The following is a 15,970-nucleotide window of genomic DNA, read 5'->3' on the forward strand; positions in this document are numbered from 1 at the left end:
GTCCACAAAAAGATTTCACACGGGCAGGTAGAGATTTTAGTTTGAACAGAAGGCAGTTGGTCTGGAGTATAGAGGTAGATCTGTGAGTTGTCAGTCTAGCAATGTTCAGATCCATGTTATATGCTGGTAGAGGGAGAAGAGAAGGGGACCAAGAAGAGGCTCCAGTGGAACCCTTACAGAAAACTGGAAGTATGTGTGAGGAGGATCTTCTGCAGGATACACTTGAGAGATTAGAGGTATACAGAAAATCAAAAGGGAATGGAATCACAAAAGCCAAAGGAGGACATGGTTACAAAAAGTATAGGCAACAGTGCAAAAACTGTCTGGCAGGTCGAGGAGGATGAGAATTGAATAATAGCTCTGGGATTTGGCAAAGTGGCCCAAGTTTGCCATGAAGATTTGTGACTCAATTAATTATTCAATGAATGTGGTTTGAGTTTAAAGTATACAATAAAAAATCAAGAACCAAAACCAGGCATGTCTTAAATTTGATTGTGCTTCTCCCCATTTTACAAACCACGAACATTTGCACTTGCTCAGGTAAACCTGGAAAAGCTCTGAAACTTATTCAAGCACTCTGGCGTCTTTTAAGGATTCCCGCAGCAGCTCTATAGAATAGGGTGAAGTAGCAAATTGGAAAGATGGGGTCACTGTTTAGAGAAAGGCAAAAGAGAACAGGCACAAGTCTCTTCTCCACCCCCAGCAAAAGCAAGTTTGTGCTCTCCTTTCCATTTCCTTAGGAGTAATGCATTTGAATTGCTGGGATGTTTTCTGCCTTAGTAGGATCAAGATCACAGGATCTTCTCTTTCCCTCCCTACTGATGGGGGGGGGGGGGGAGAGGGAAGGGAGAGGGAGGTGATCAGTTGAAACTGAGGCAGCTGGACTAGCTTGGGATGAAGCTGAAGGAGAGTGGAACACAGGAAATGTTACTTTTCCTTATCTATCCCTTCGTCAACACTAGGTCCAAAATAATTGCAAGTGTGCAGTTCCTGATTACAAACTGCATACTTTCTAGCAAACTCTGGCTAGTACAGAACATTGCTGCTTCTTATGAATCACTAATCTATGGTACATTTGCACATGCAATGTCAGGTATTGGTTTCATGCTAGCAAGATCTTTTGCTGAGATCCTCAAATGTATTCAGGCTCCTAACTGCTGTTGCTCTGAATGGAAATTAGGAACCTAAACATATTTATGCATTTGGGTATTGCATATCTTAGACCTTAGCTACCCTGAGCTTTTTGCCATTGGTGTAGTTATACCAATGAAGCAGGAGTAAACTGATCTGGTAAAAAAGACAAATTACAATGGGGTCTTGCAGTGGTACGACTACACCTATGGCCAGTATCCTCCCTCTGAAACAACTAACCACCTCCCCCTGTAGGTAAGAGCTTAGAAAGCTGGTATCTCTTCTATTACCACAGCTGTTGAGATCAGAAGCATGGATGAGCTGATAGCTGGCAGTTTCATTTAGCTGGGGCCTGGCAGCAGGACATTGTCAGTGGAGGAGCATTGACACTGGATTTTATTATTCCCATTGATATGATAGAGCCTGACTGGTGGAAGCCCATCTATTTACTGATACTTTTCTGAGCACTTTTGGTAAATGGGTGGAGTGGGAAGTGTTGGTTTTGGAGGCTAGGTTCAATTTACATGTGGGCCTTCAGCCATCCTATACCCTCAGCAAGGCCTTTCCTCCTGCCATTCCCTTTGCATCACTAAAACAAAAGAAGTTATGGCATGTTTGTTCGTTTTTTTTTAAAAAGGAAGTGGAGAGAAGCAGAATTGCAGCTCTCTAAGGCTGTCTCCTGTGCAGACAAAATGCACAGTCCCCTTCCTTGCCAGGACACAGAGAATCTGAGTTTAAATGACTTTGAACAAAGTTGTTTGCTCATATGATTTTTTTTCTACACCCCAGCAATCAGCAGCAAAATGAACACTGCCAGCTCCAACCTCTGCTGCAGAGGTTACCAGACATATGTTGTCTTGGACCAACCCACAGACTCAAATGCACATAGTCACACATGCCTAGTGTTCATCTTATTTACATTTTGGCAATGCCTCAGAGTCCTAGTCATGGGCCAGGACCCCATTGTGCTAGGTGCTGTACAAACACAGAACCAAAAGACTGTCCAGGACCCAAACAGCCTGCAGACAAACTTTCATATGCATAAGCTTCAGAGGGTAGCCGAGTTAGTCTGTACAGAATAAACTTAAAAAATAACCAATAGTCTGGTAGCACTTTAAAGACTAACAAAACATGTAGATGGTGTCATGAGCTTTCGTGGGCACAGCCCACTGCTTCAGATGAAACAAATGACAGGACTATGCATCACTTCAAAGACTGACAAGATGGTTTATTAGGTGATGAGCTTTCATGGCCAAACCATCTTGTTAGTCTTTAAAGTGCTGCACAGTCCTGTCTTTTGTTTCAGCAAGACCAGACTAACATGACTACATCTCTATTACACTTCTTCAGATGACCAGAGTGTTGGATGCCCAGAACCAAAATAAATAGGGAAGAAGGGGGAGAGGGGAGAAGGAAAAGAATGGGAGTGGGGGGTGACAAGAAGAGGCAGTGGGTATAAAAATATCAAGGGGAAAGCGGAGCTGAAATGTAACAGAAAAAACAAATAGTCTATAAACATCTGCCTCTTTAGACTATCCAGTTTTTAGGTAAGAACCATTAGAAGGCAATTAGAGGAAGAGTTAGTAGTATCCAGTCTTTAGATGCTTATAGACTATTAGTTTATCCTGTTACATTTCAGCTCCACTTTCCCCTTGATATTTTTGTACCCACTGCCTCACCTTGTTTCTCCACCCCCCTCCCCCAACACCCTTCCCTTCTCCCCTATTTATTTTGATTCTAGACATCCAACACTCTGGTCATCTGAAGAAGTGGGTTGTGCCCATGAAAGCTCATGATACCATCTATATGTTTTGTTTGTCTATAAAGTGCTACTAGACAATTTGTTGTTTTTTAAATTTTTCATATGCATGTTCATGTTACTAAATGAAATGATAACAATAGTGTAATAAAAGAACCAAGGGCATAATATTCTGGAAGACACTTCCAACACCACTCATGCTCCAGATCTGAAAAGCAACAAAGATATTTATGAACATCAATGGTAAGGAACAGAGTGTTAGGCTAGTGCTAAAGTACTAATAGCTAGGATGTGATTAATAAGATAAGTAATAAGCCATCTTCCCTGCCACCCCCATGTCCAATGCTTAAAAGTAGAAAAGTTAAAATTACAATGCTTCTAAATACAGCAGCACAGGACAAGAGGAACAAATCGCAGTTTGCACTAGACAGTCCTAAGAATGGCTGGAGGAGTGCTAGGCTCCTAGGCAGTAACACAATACTTGTCATGTGCCAGAAACAAAGAAAATCAACACTGACCTTTTGGTAAATTACACAGTGCTCCATCTGGAAAGGTGTCATTTTCTTATTTATAGCCTGAGAGTGCAATGCCAATTTATACTAGCTGAGGAGCTGGCCCCAGATCCCCAGCAAGAGTTAAGTTCCTAAGCACCCTGTGTAGCTTCTGAATAAGTGATACCAGCAACCTTAACCCAGCATTATAATTGTGTCCCAACCCCCATGTATGGCTGGAGCCTTCCATTTCTCTCTCATCTGATGGACACTCTATTTTTATTTCTGGAACTCATTGTTGTCAATTGCTTTTACCCTGAAGGCAAAAGGAATAGCTTTAGGACTGTAGCTGGCATAAAACAGGAGTTCTTCTCTCTCAAAGTCATCTGCAGAATGAAAATGTGAAGTATCCTTTTGGTGCTAAATCCATAATAGAGACCTAGGCACAGCATTGCAATGCTTAACTTTAGATCCTCTGCCATCCAGTGGCATTCATAGCCCCAAGTTAGGCACCCAGGCTTCCTATACATTGGGGCTACGTCTACACTGGCCCCTTTTCCGGAAGGGGCATGTAAATTTCACCTATCGTCGTAGGGAAATGCGCGGGGGATTTAAATATCCCCCGCGGCATTTAAATAAAAATGTCCGCCGCTTTTTTCCGGCTTTTAAAAAAGCCGGAAAAGAGCGTCTAGACTGGCCCCGATCCTCCGGAAAAAGCGCCCTTTTCCGGAGGCTCTTATTCCTACTTCAAAGTAAGAATAAGAGCCTCCGGAAAAGGGCACTTTTTCCGGAGGATCGGGGCCAGTCTAGACGCTCTTTTCCGGCTTTTTTAAAAGCCGGAAAAAAGCGGCGGACATTTTTATTTAAATGCCGCGGGGGATATTTAAATCCCCCGCGGATTTCCTTACGACGACTCGTGAAATTTACATGCCCCTTCCGGAAAAGGGGCCAGTGTAGACGTAGCCTGGAAGAATTGGTGGGCCAGAGAGTAAGTGAGTCTGACTCTGTAGCCTAGTTATTAGGCCACTCCTAATCCTAATCCAAATTCCAGTCCTTGCACCAAGGAATAGTTAGGTGTGTTATATAAAGTGCAATAACTTTGATAGGAGAAACTAGCACCAAAGTACTCAATTGCTTTGTGGCTAGGGCATGCACCCATGAAATAGAAGACCTATGCTCAAGTCCTTGCTACAACTCAGAAAAAGTGGGGATTTGCACCAGTGTTTCTGAAATCATAGGTGTGGGCTCTTACCACTAGGCTACAAAAAATATAGAATGGAATAAATTAGGAGGCCAGTGGCACTTTAAAGACTAACACATTTATTAGTAAACCAGAAACTTCAGGATCTCTACCAAGCATTTATAAACCTCAACTACCCACCTGGAGAAATAAAAAAGCAAATTGAAAGAGCCAAACGAATACCTAGAAACCATCTACTACAAGACAGACCCAAGAAAACCAACAATAGAACACCACTTGTCATCACCTACAGCTCCCAACTTAAACCTGTCCAACACATTATCAATAGATTACAGCCTATACTGGAACAGGACACTAAACTCCAAGAAGCTCTGGGAGATAGACCCATAGTCTCCTATAGACAACCACCTAACCTCAAGATGATTCTTACCAACAACCACAGGACATACCACACTAATACCAACCCTGGTACTTTCCCTTGCAACAAACCCCGCTGCCAGCTTTGTCCACATATTCACTCTGCTGATACCATTATTGGGCCTAACCAAGTGAGTTATAAGATCAAGAACACATATTCCTGCGCCTCCAGAAATATAATTTATGCTATCATGTGCTGAAAGTGTCCGTCTGCTATGTACATTGGACAAACATCTCAGACACTTCGCCAAAGAATCAATGCCCACAAAACAGACATTAGACAGGATCACAAAGAAAAAACAGTTGCTTGTCATTTCAACCAGAAAGGACACTGTCTGAATGACCTGCTAACCTGCATCCTACTTCAGAAGACATTCAAATCTGCACTTGAAAGGGAATCCTCTGAACTGGCATTCATGCTAAAATTCGACACTCTCCGCAGGGGAATTAACAAAGACTCCAATTATCTCACCCATTACAAAGATAGCTTCCCCAATTATCACCTCTAATACTATTAACTCACAGACATTTCCCCTTCCCCACCTCTAATATCATTAACTCACAGGCATTCACCTTCCTTCCTTCCCCCCCCCCCCACATCCCCCTTCTGTTCTGTAATGTGATTTGTCCTTTTCATGTGTGTTCATTTTTTTAAAATTGTATCCTTTGGTATATATGGTTGTGACTATTTTCTTCCATTATTTGATCTGAGGAAGTGGGTCTGGCCCACGAAAGCTCATCATCTAATAAACCATCTTGTTAGTCTTTAAAGTGCTACATAGTCCTGTATTTTGTTTCAGCTACACCAGACTAACACGGCTACATCTCTATCACATTTATTAGGGTATTAGAGCATAAGCTTTTGTGAGCTACAACTCACTTGTTCAGATGCTGAAGAGAAAAAGAAAGAAAGACAAACAAAGATACGGAGATGGGACTGTGACATCAGTGCTAATTACATCAGAATGGAGGCATTCTAATGCTCTAATAAATTTATTAGTCTTGAACATGTCACCGAACTCCTTGTTGTTTTTGCTGAAACAGACTAACATAGCTACCTCTCTGAAAGCTATAGAATAGTATCACCCTCTTGATATTTTGGTCAAGGCTCAAAGCTAAGGCTATGATTTAGTCACAGATATTTTTTGTGAAAGTGATGGACAGTTCATAGGCAATAAACAAAAATTAATGCCCCATGATCTGTCTGTGATTTATACTAACTTGTGATTCAGTCTTGGTGGGTGCTGGGGAACATGAGGGGAGCTGTTTCAGGGGGCAGGAGGGGTATTTAGGGAGACAATGCAGGGGAAAATCTGAGGTCTGTGCTACCAGCTGTCAAGGGCTGTAGATCATGGTCACTCTAGCTGGCCTTCCTGAGCAGGAGCAGTGGCTGGTATGGCTGTCCCAGCTCTTTGAGCAGCCCCGGGGTCAGCCACACTGGCCCCTGCACAAGTCATAGCAAGACACCGAATCCGTGACTTCTATGACCTTAGTGACAGATATGGAGCCTTATTTATAGGTGGAAACATTAGGCACCAGGGAATTTGGGCCTCTAAAAAATTAGGCAGTAGCTAAGCATGTTTAACTTAGTTGCCTAACGTGGCAACTATGCACCCAATTCCCTTTGTTGATCTATCCTTTTGGAATCAACTCCCCTCCCAATCCTCCATCCTCTTCACTGTATGGGTTCTGAAAATGACTCCTTTTAGAATCTGCAAAGAAGCACAGGCTGTAGTTTGAGAACTTCTGTGTTATTGATTATTGATGCATAACAATACTGCACTGAACGCCTGCACATATACTTGAATAAAATGATGTTGCACCAAATACCTGTGTTGTTTCTTGAACATAACAATGGCATGACTAAAATACATTATTGTGTATTCCTGACATATATAATCATCTGTGTACTTACTTGTTGATAACCCTATCTTACCAGAATATTTACTGCAGTTTGTTGAAAGTCCCATAAAAATGGGAAAAAGTAATTTAATTTGAAATTTTTCTTTTGAATATTTGTATGTCATTTTGGTGGGAAAAAATCCTACTTTCTCTCTTAAATTGTTTGTTTTGAAATGTCACATGAAAGCATGTATTTTCAATTAATGTTTTTGGTGAATAAATTTAACTGTGGCCAGAATCCCATTTTTCAGTGAAAAAAATATTCATGAAAAACAAAGTCAATCAGCTCTGCTACTGACCCATTAAAAACACAGCTGTTTCTTATCTATATCTTTATGGGAACGTAGAATTGGCCTTATTAAAAGGACACAACAGGCGTTATGTTCTGAAAAAAAATGTATCCAGTGCTGAATAACTTGAGGTACAAAACTTCTCACTATGGTTTTATAATTTTTTTCTTAGAACTTGGGTCTTGTTGCTTTGTCTTACAATTAGATGCTAAAACCATTTTCTGTTCATGCTACTGGATAATTTTCAGCATAGAACCAAAAATTTCACAGCCACACTTTAGCTATTGAGAATCAACAAACACCCAGGAACATGCTAGCTTAGTGTAGTGTGTGAAATTTATTCCACAAACATGTTAAGTGTGATATTCAAATGTGTGCAGGAATTTAAGGGAGCATCTTTTTTTCTTTTCTTTCTTTAAATGCAAGATGTACATAGCAGTGTTAAAGGGAAAAAATAGGGTATGAAAAAGAGAGAGACTGTTTTCAAAAAACAGTACCCTGCATATTCAACTAGTATTCTTGACCTTCTCTGTCTAATTTTCTCCTGACATGCTAAATCTTTGCTAGATGAAACGGTTGTTGGCAAGCATTTTAAGATATTGAAAGGCCAAACTGCCAAGAACAGGTTGGCTTAATTTCTTCATCATTCATTATTCAAACTGCCACTTGCAATATTTATATGGGTCATCCAGATTGTAGCACTTTGTTGCAGAAACTCATTAATGGTCATTATAGTTATAGTCTCTACCCTCTAGGGAAGTCTAGCCGAGTGTGCATGAAGGACCTGACTTCAGAAATCAAGCAAGCTATTGATCTGGTTGATGGCTTTGTCACTTAATAGGAGGTGGCACAGAGGTCATGAGCCAGTGGTGTCAGAAACTCCAATGTGTAAGCAATGAGTTTCACCTACCTCCGAGAATAGTACAGGTAGTACCTCCAAAAACAGGTACTCTCTGGTCTGGCAACATCTATCGTCCGGCAGGACCATGGATGCTCTTGGTTCAGAGTGCCCCGGAGCCTAAGGGCAGGAAGGCCAGCCAGGGCTGGGGCAACAAGTTTGACAGCCCCGCTAGGGGCAGCACGAGACTGGGGCCAGAGCCCCATGGCAGCGTTCAGCAACCCGCGGCAGCACGGGGCCATGCAGGAGCCCCCCAGCAGCACAGGTTAGAACTGGGCTAGAGCCCCACGGCAGCCCTAGAGCCCTGTGGCAGCCCTCTGGAGTGCAGGGCTGGGACCAGAGCCCCGTGGCTGCCTCTGGATGTGTGGGGCTGGAGCCCTGTCACACAAGTTAGAACCTGTGCTGCCCAGGGAGCCAGCAGCAGCTGGGGAAGTAGCCCAGCCATGTTGGGTGTTGTCTTACTTCAGAGGCTGGGCCAGCCAGATTCTGCTCTCAGGTTCGGAGGATAACCAAGAAGACACAAATTGCTTAATGCAACTAAATGCAAGGTTTATTAGATATTACAGGTGATATAAAAATAAAAGGCAAGAGAAGGCTTACAACATCCCTTTGGCTTGCTGGGGACTCTGATTCAGCAAAGGATGGTCCTGGGCCAGGTCCGAAAGGCATCTCTGTTCAGTTCCAGGTCCTTCAAGAAGTCCAAAGGGCGTTGGCAACAGTAAACTAGATATAGCCTGCACACAACATACTAGAAGCAACAACTAACTATGTGCAGAGGAAAAAAACAAAAACAAACACCTGCCTCTGTGAAAAGATTCCCACAGACAGGCTTCTTTACCCCAAAGCTTATCTAAACTATGCGGTGAGCTCAACCACACTGGGCATGGCCTATCTCTCTAACAAGCGAGTTAGCTGGGATTTTTTCTTGCTAACAGCAAGACAAAACCTGTTTTCTAGTTTGCAGACATGAGAACTGGGAAGATTCACTAACTCCTCAAAATAAAATGGTCATCTGCTCTTCCATCCACAATAGGTGTGGGGAGTGGAGAAGGGAGGCAGGGTGCCTGCTGGGCCAGCCTTGGGAGCTAGTGGCAGATGACCTCCCCATGGCTGTGTCCAGACTCAGGGGGTTTTCGGGAAAAGTAGCCTTTTTCCGAAAAAACTTCACCTGCGTCTAGACTGCAGCCGCGTTCTTTCGAAATTAAATCGAAAGAACGCGGCTTTTCTTTCGACGGCGGTAAACCTCATTTCAGGAGGAAGAACGCCTTCTTTCGAAAGTGCTTCTTTCGAAAGAAGGCGTTCTTGAATGTAAATAGGGCTTCTTCGAAAGAGAGCATCCAGACTCACTGGGTGCTTTCTTTTGAAAAAGCGGCTTGCTCTTTCGAAAGTTCCGCATGCAGTCTAGACGCTCTCTTTCGAAAGAGGCTCTTTCGAAAGAGGCTTGCAGTCTAGACATAGCCCTAGTGTGGTGAATTCTCTCAATAGGGACTGGCCAGGTCCCGGAGGTGACCTTCCAGACCAAGGAAGTCCAACCTGTAGCAATATACAATACACATAAGTCATTAAACTTGTCGGCATATACGCACTCATGCCTCCTAATGCAAAATAGTAAAGGGGATGGATTTATTGGGGAAGAAGCCCCTCTCCCACAAAAAGGAAAGGAAATACTCCATAAAACACAGAACATCAATCCTGTCAACAGCTTCTATGTCCACCTCTGTCTGGCTACTGCCAAAGCATGACTTAAATACTCCTGCCAAAACATACATGCTTGAGCAGTTTTGAGAACTTCCTTATTCTGTAAGGCCAGTGCTGGCAGATGAGAGGGACTGGAAAAGTTAGAAGAGGCTTTCAATAACTTTCAGGAATTCAAACCCAGCGAGAGTAACCAGTTGAACGCTTCTTAGCATAGGCAGCAATCTTGTGTCACCCGAATTCCAGGGCATTAAGTCCAATGGAAGGTGAAATCCAACAACCAGGTTGCTCTCAGAGTTCTCTGAACCTGCCTACTTATGGCTCCAGGGACATCCCTTGAGGTACTCATAATAGCTGCCACTGTGCCTATGCGAATCTACATAGACATTTCTGGAACTGAAGCATGCTAAAATAGATATTGCTGTCTCCTTTTGCAACAGATTGCAAAAATAACTGTGTCTACTTTCAGGCAACAATGTGTGCTAGAGCAGGAGAATTGACTTTATAGACACAGACTGTGGAAGGGCTCGTGTAGGGGATACATGCCCACCTGCCCCAAGTCCATTTGGAAGAAATATGCCCTTGCTATTGTCATGGATTCACAGAATCTGATCTACACCATAGTCTGTAATGAACCAGTCCCTTTAAATGCCTGACTCCAAGAATATAAACAGTTCTGAAGGGGAAGGCCCAGGGCCTTCACACCTACAGACCTAGGCCTTGGTTGCAACTGACCCCTGCTTTCGGTGTATGGCTACTTAGCCACGCCAGATTCCTGGGAGAATCTTGTTCCTTCACCTTCAGGGCATAGTGCTCTCAGTCAGCATCTGCAAAAAAGGTAGCCTTTCAAAATAAGATAAGATTTCAGTCCTTTGGCCTACAGAATCTGAAAGATCTTAGATCAGCACAGAGAAGCAAAAGTTGAGCCAGAGTCCAGACTAGCCAATGACGGAGCTCTTTTGGGCCATGTTGCCATAGAAATCACCTCTTCTTCCTTTCTCTGTCTCTGCTCCTTTTCCTTAGAATACATCCATGTGGGAGGGTGGTAAAAATCAGGGTAGTTCAAGCTGGTTTGGTTGCTCTCTTATTGCTGCCTTTATATCACAATGTGGGAATGCTCCTCAAACTGCTTCCTTGCCACTCACAGATTTTGGCTACTCTGACAGATATTCTGCTCAACATTGCCTGTGTGGTAAGAGCAGAAAAACAAAGCATCAGTCAGAAAATGAGAAGAAGGTCTAGGTCTGGGGGTGGGGGGGGGGGGGTTGAAGAAATCACACTTGATTAGGGAATGAGAGGTTGAGAGGATTAGGAGATGGACAGAGAGATGGGACTGAGACAAGAAATGAATAAAATAAAAGGGACACAATAAAAGACACTGTGCATGAGAAGGGACATCACAGAGAAAAGGGTATGGGAAATGAAACGAGAAGCAGAGGAAGTATGGCGAGTGATGGGACTAAGAACAAGAGGACATAAATAATGTAAAAAAGGGGGGAATTATTAACATAGTTCTGGTGTAGTGCTTCACAATGCTTCACATTTTATGGCTCTGCCACTGTAACAGTATTGGAAAGTTCAGAGAGATGTGAATGACTTAACTTGCTGAATTACTGTATTATTCTGAATGTACATGATCAGCCAAATGACACTTTTCAGTGCAGGATGAAACGTTATGTTTGGAATTGATTGTCCTATTTACATTCCAGTCACTGCCGGTGAATCATTGTCCAAACTGCAAGTTAGTCAGCAGGAGTGGCAGAAGGGGTGGTGCCCAGAAGGGGTCCAAGTCCTCCTGTGCCTGCCTAAAGCTCTGGGAAGTAGCTTGACTGCAGGAGGGGTGTTAGCTCTGGAAAGGAATTTGGGTGTGGGTGGAAGTCTGGGGTGCAGACTCTGGGAGGGAATTTGGATGCTGAGTCCAGGCTCTGGGCTGGGACAGGGAGTTGGGGTGCAAGAAGGTGAAGGCTCTGGGAGGGAATTTGAGGGTGGCGGTAAAGGGTGGGGGTGCAGGAAGAGATGTGGGAAGGAAGAAGGGAAGTGTGGAGCTTACCTTTGGCACCCCCCTCTGGCAGAGGCTACTAGGTAGGGGCAGGGAGTGTGGGGGGCCACTGCATGATGCTGCCCACCGCATCAGCCCTGCATCTCCCATTGGCCATAGAGACATATGAGCAGGAAGCCACTCTAGCCACTCTTGTCAATGGCGGTGGTGGGGCCTTTTTAAATTTCCCAGGGGTGGCAGGTGGGGTTGGGGGATGCACCAAGGGAAGAGTGCAGAGTAGCAGGGGATACTGGGGGAAAGATCTGGCCCTGAAATTTTGTGGAGCTGGGTCTCTGGGCTTGAAATATTCCTGGGCTGTGTCTACACTGGGCCACTTATTCTGGAAAATCAGCCGTTTTTCCGGAATAAGCTGCGAGCTGTCTATACTGGCCCTTGAATTTCTGGAAAAGCAACGATGCTCTACTGTACAAAATCAGCCGCTATTCCGGAAAAACTATTCTGCTCCTGCTTGGGCATAAGTCCTTATTCTGGAACACTGTTCCGGAAAAGGGCCAGTGTAGACAGCCCAGTAGTCTTTTCTGGAAAAAAGCCCCGATCGCGAATATGACGCTCGGGGCTCTTTTCCGGAAAAGCGCGTCTACATTGGCCATGGATGCTTTTCCGGAAAAGGGCTTTTCTGGAAAAGCAGCCTGCCAATGTAGACGCTCCTTTTCCGGAAAAACTTAAAACGGAATACTATTCCGTTTTAAGCAGTTCCGGAAATTCATGCCAGTGTAGATGTAGCCCTGGAGTGCAGGCTCCATCAGCCCACATGAGTCATCACCCCTCTTAGTCAGTCTATATTATATGTTACTTCTGACTCAGTTACGTAAGGCCATCCTTATACTGTATGGGTCCCTATACAACGGATGCTGCCCTTCCCCCATATGGCTTCTCCCAGAGTGCCTGGAGCTTCCTTCCCTTCTCCCCCACAGGTCCTCTGTGTGTCTTCTTAATGGGGCTCAGCGTTTCTCTCTCCTTCCTCCACTCCCTGCAGAGCAGCTTCTGCTGGGGACCTGGGGCTCTATGCTTCCCTCCCCCACCCAGCATGGCTTCTGCCAGACTCTTGGGATTCAGGGCTTCCCTCACCCCCCCCCCCCCCCCCCCCCATGTGGCTTCTGCCATGGGCCTTGGAATAAGGACTTCTCTCTTGCGTGACTTCTGCCAGGAGCCTAGGGCTCGGGCTTCCCTCCCTGCATCTCTCCCTCCCTCCATGTGGCTTCTTCCTGGGCTTGGGGCCTTTCCTGGCAGGAGTAGGGGGAATGTAACCAGGCAGGCAGGAAGGGAATAGGGTCATACTTAGGCATATAAGCACACAAAGCTGTGTAGAAACACCTGGAAAATTGGTGCCCCAAATTTTCAGGTGCCCTAGGCAGCTGCATATTTTGTATATGCCTAGGGATAGCCTAAAATGAAGTTTCTAAATCTCAGATTGTACTTGATAATCTCTTGCATTATACTATGCATCCCAACTAATTCAGAAGACACAAGCACCTGTTGAGTTTTGAATTGACTGGAGAATTAGGCATACTCTCTTAATGCAAATAAATTAAGGACAGTTTTACTGTATCACAAAGTAAACATGTTTTAAACATATGTGCAGTCTTCTTTCTAAGATCTAGAAAAATCTAGATCGGTAGAATGTGAACTTGTAGCAACTTCTTAGATAACACTTGTTTGCTTTCCTTTTTTCTTTTCTTTTCTTTTCTTTTCTTTTCTTTTCTTTTCTTTCCTTTTTTTTTGGAAACGTCATTTCTCCTGTGAATTAACCAGGGTTTGCAAAGCTTTAAGTGACAGAGATCATATTGACAGTTCAGGCATCTTCTGCTCTCATTCTAAAAACTCAGGAATGTTAGACTAGGAACACCAAATTGATTTAATCCCCTACAGCATTCAAAGCAAGCAAGGGGTGGCTGCAAAATAGCTATCCCATACTATAACACATATGCCTAATAGTTATAATCAAGTCACCGATTAACTGATATAACCTCCTGAGACTTGGTAACCTTCCTTTAATCCCCAACTACATTTTGATATGTAGCCTTTCAAATATCTGTTAATAGTTTGGAAATATTTGGCTAGTTAAAAAAACTGCTGATATTGACACCACTGGGAGTATTTTTATTTAATTTGGCTATCCCTTGATTTTGACATTTTACTTACTATTATGCTCCCTGAAATGGACTAGATGCTTCACAAACATACAAGGACAGATGCGCCATGTCCCTGAATACCTTTCAAGCATAGACTCTTAACTTTTTAATTACTTATGCACATTCTTAAATTTAGGACTATAAATTGTGTCATTGAAGTCAATGGAATGACTGAAAAGTATAAATTTACAAATGTGGGTGCATTTTAAGAATGAGGGCTTACATACAGATGTGCCAAAACAAAGAGGGGGCAATCAATAAAGTAGGAGGAGGTAGACAAAGTGGACTATAATAAAATCATGAAATTCCTCATTTAATGAGTGTACACATCTTGATTGTTCATTTACTTTAAAGTGGATTGCCATGTGCTTTTGTTTTTGTGGGCTTTAGACTGACACACACTGGAATAAATGTTACTTTTGACTGACACACACTGGAATAAATGTTACCAGCATGGTAATTGTACACAAAGAGTCACATGATATTAGACTAAGTGTATATACTTTTGCAATAATTTTTTATACCCAGCTACAGTTCTGATCATTTTCTTTGGGGATCTTTTTGAGGTCTTTTGAACCCCATAATAAAGCATGGCAGAATTAGGAATATTAACTATTTAGTAATAATATTGCAATATCACCCAAAGGCCTCAGGAACCAGCAGTGACCTATTGTCCTAGGCACTCTAACACATTCAGATATTTCATTCAAATCACAAAGAGGGTAATCTCGAATATTTACTATTGTTCTCATGCTTTGATCACACTCCAATTAAAAGTGTTCATGGGTAGGAGCTCCCTGTCAACTCTGAAAAATACAGTACAATACAATACAATAAAAACCCACAACATTGAGGCTGTGTCCAGACTCAGGGGTTTTTTCGGGAAAAGTAGCCTTTTCCCGAAAAAACTTCCCCTGCGTCCAGACTCAAGCCGCGTTCTTTCGAAATTATTTCTAAAGAACGCGGCTTTTCTTTCGATGGCGGTAAACCTCGTTTCACGAGGAAGAACGCCTTCTTTCGAAAGTTCCTCTTTCGAAAGAAGGCGTTCTTCAATGTAAATAGGGCTTCCTCGAAAGAGAGCATCCAGACTCGCTGGGTGCTCTCTTTCGAAAAAGCGGATTGCTCTTTCGAAAGATCCGCCTGCAGTCTAGACGCGATCTTTCAAAAGAGGCTCTTTCGAAAGATGCTTTCGAAAGAGCCTCTTTCGAAAGAAGCCTGCAGTCTAGACATAGCCTTAGAGTTTCATCATGAGGTCAAATGGCAAGAATGGATTTTAAATTGTTTCAGTAAAAAAGAAAGCTAAAATAATCTAAAAAAGCTGAGGGATTTTTGTCAGCACACAAATCTCTAGAAGAATGCAAGGATGAAATGTGTCCAACTGCTTATGTGGTTGATCTTAAAGAAGGGGTTTGAAATTGCTCTCATTAAACTGATTGAACATAAAGAGGTAAACAGTGGATTTTAATGTCAAATTAAACAAACAACTTAACTTTGAGACAGCTGCTTTATACTAGCCTTTTGATAATATGTCTTCGTTTTGATGCTCTTATAATGTTAGGGACAAGAAGGCTTTTGTGCCGCAGAGCTAATGAATGCAGGGGAAAACATTTGTGCATTGCAGTAACTCAGATTAGATTTTCATATCTCATTTCAGCACCAATCTCAACTCTGCAATTTGATTTTACTGAAATGATGCTACAAAAATACTAAAAAAAAATGTATATAGAGTTTAGTTTGCATATGCATCTTCAACTCACAGCCAAATATAGAAGAAATCTGTGCTGAACAAAAAACCATGGAAGCTGAGATCTCCCCATATTTCTGCATGGTTTTCTGAACTCTCTAAGTTTGCAAAGCAAAGTTTTCAGCTCTTCCACATTCAAAATTCACCATGACAATGCAAAATGTAAGCACTTCTGTTGAGTCTGCATCCTGACAAATTTAACCAGGAATACTAAAAAGAATTAATTTCTCAAACTTGCCTTGGAGGAATGT

The 15,970-nt window shown here is 42.9% G+C and overlaps 1 long non-coding RNA gene across 1 annotated transcript in view; it reads right to left on the reverse strand.

The window, feature by feature from the left end:
• The window catches only part of LOC142823996 (uncharacterized), a 51,176-nt gene that overhangs the window by 15,241 nt on the left and 19,965 nt on the right, over positions 1–15,970 (reverse strand). The gene's annotated exons all lie outside the window — the stretch shown is intronic.

Source organism: Pelodiscus sinensis, chromosome 1, assembly GCF_049634645.1.
Source record: "Pelodiscus sinensis isolate JC-2024 chromosome 1, ASM4963464v1, whole genome shotgun sequence".
NCBI classification, from domain to species: domain Eukaryota; kingdom Metazoa; phylum Chordata; order Testudines; family Trionychidae; genus Pelodiscus; species Pelodiscus sinensis.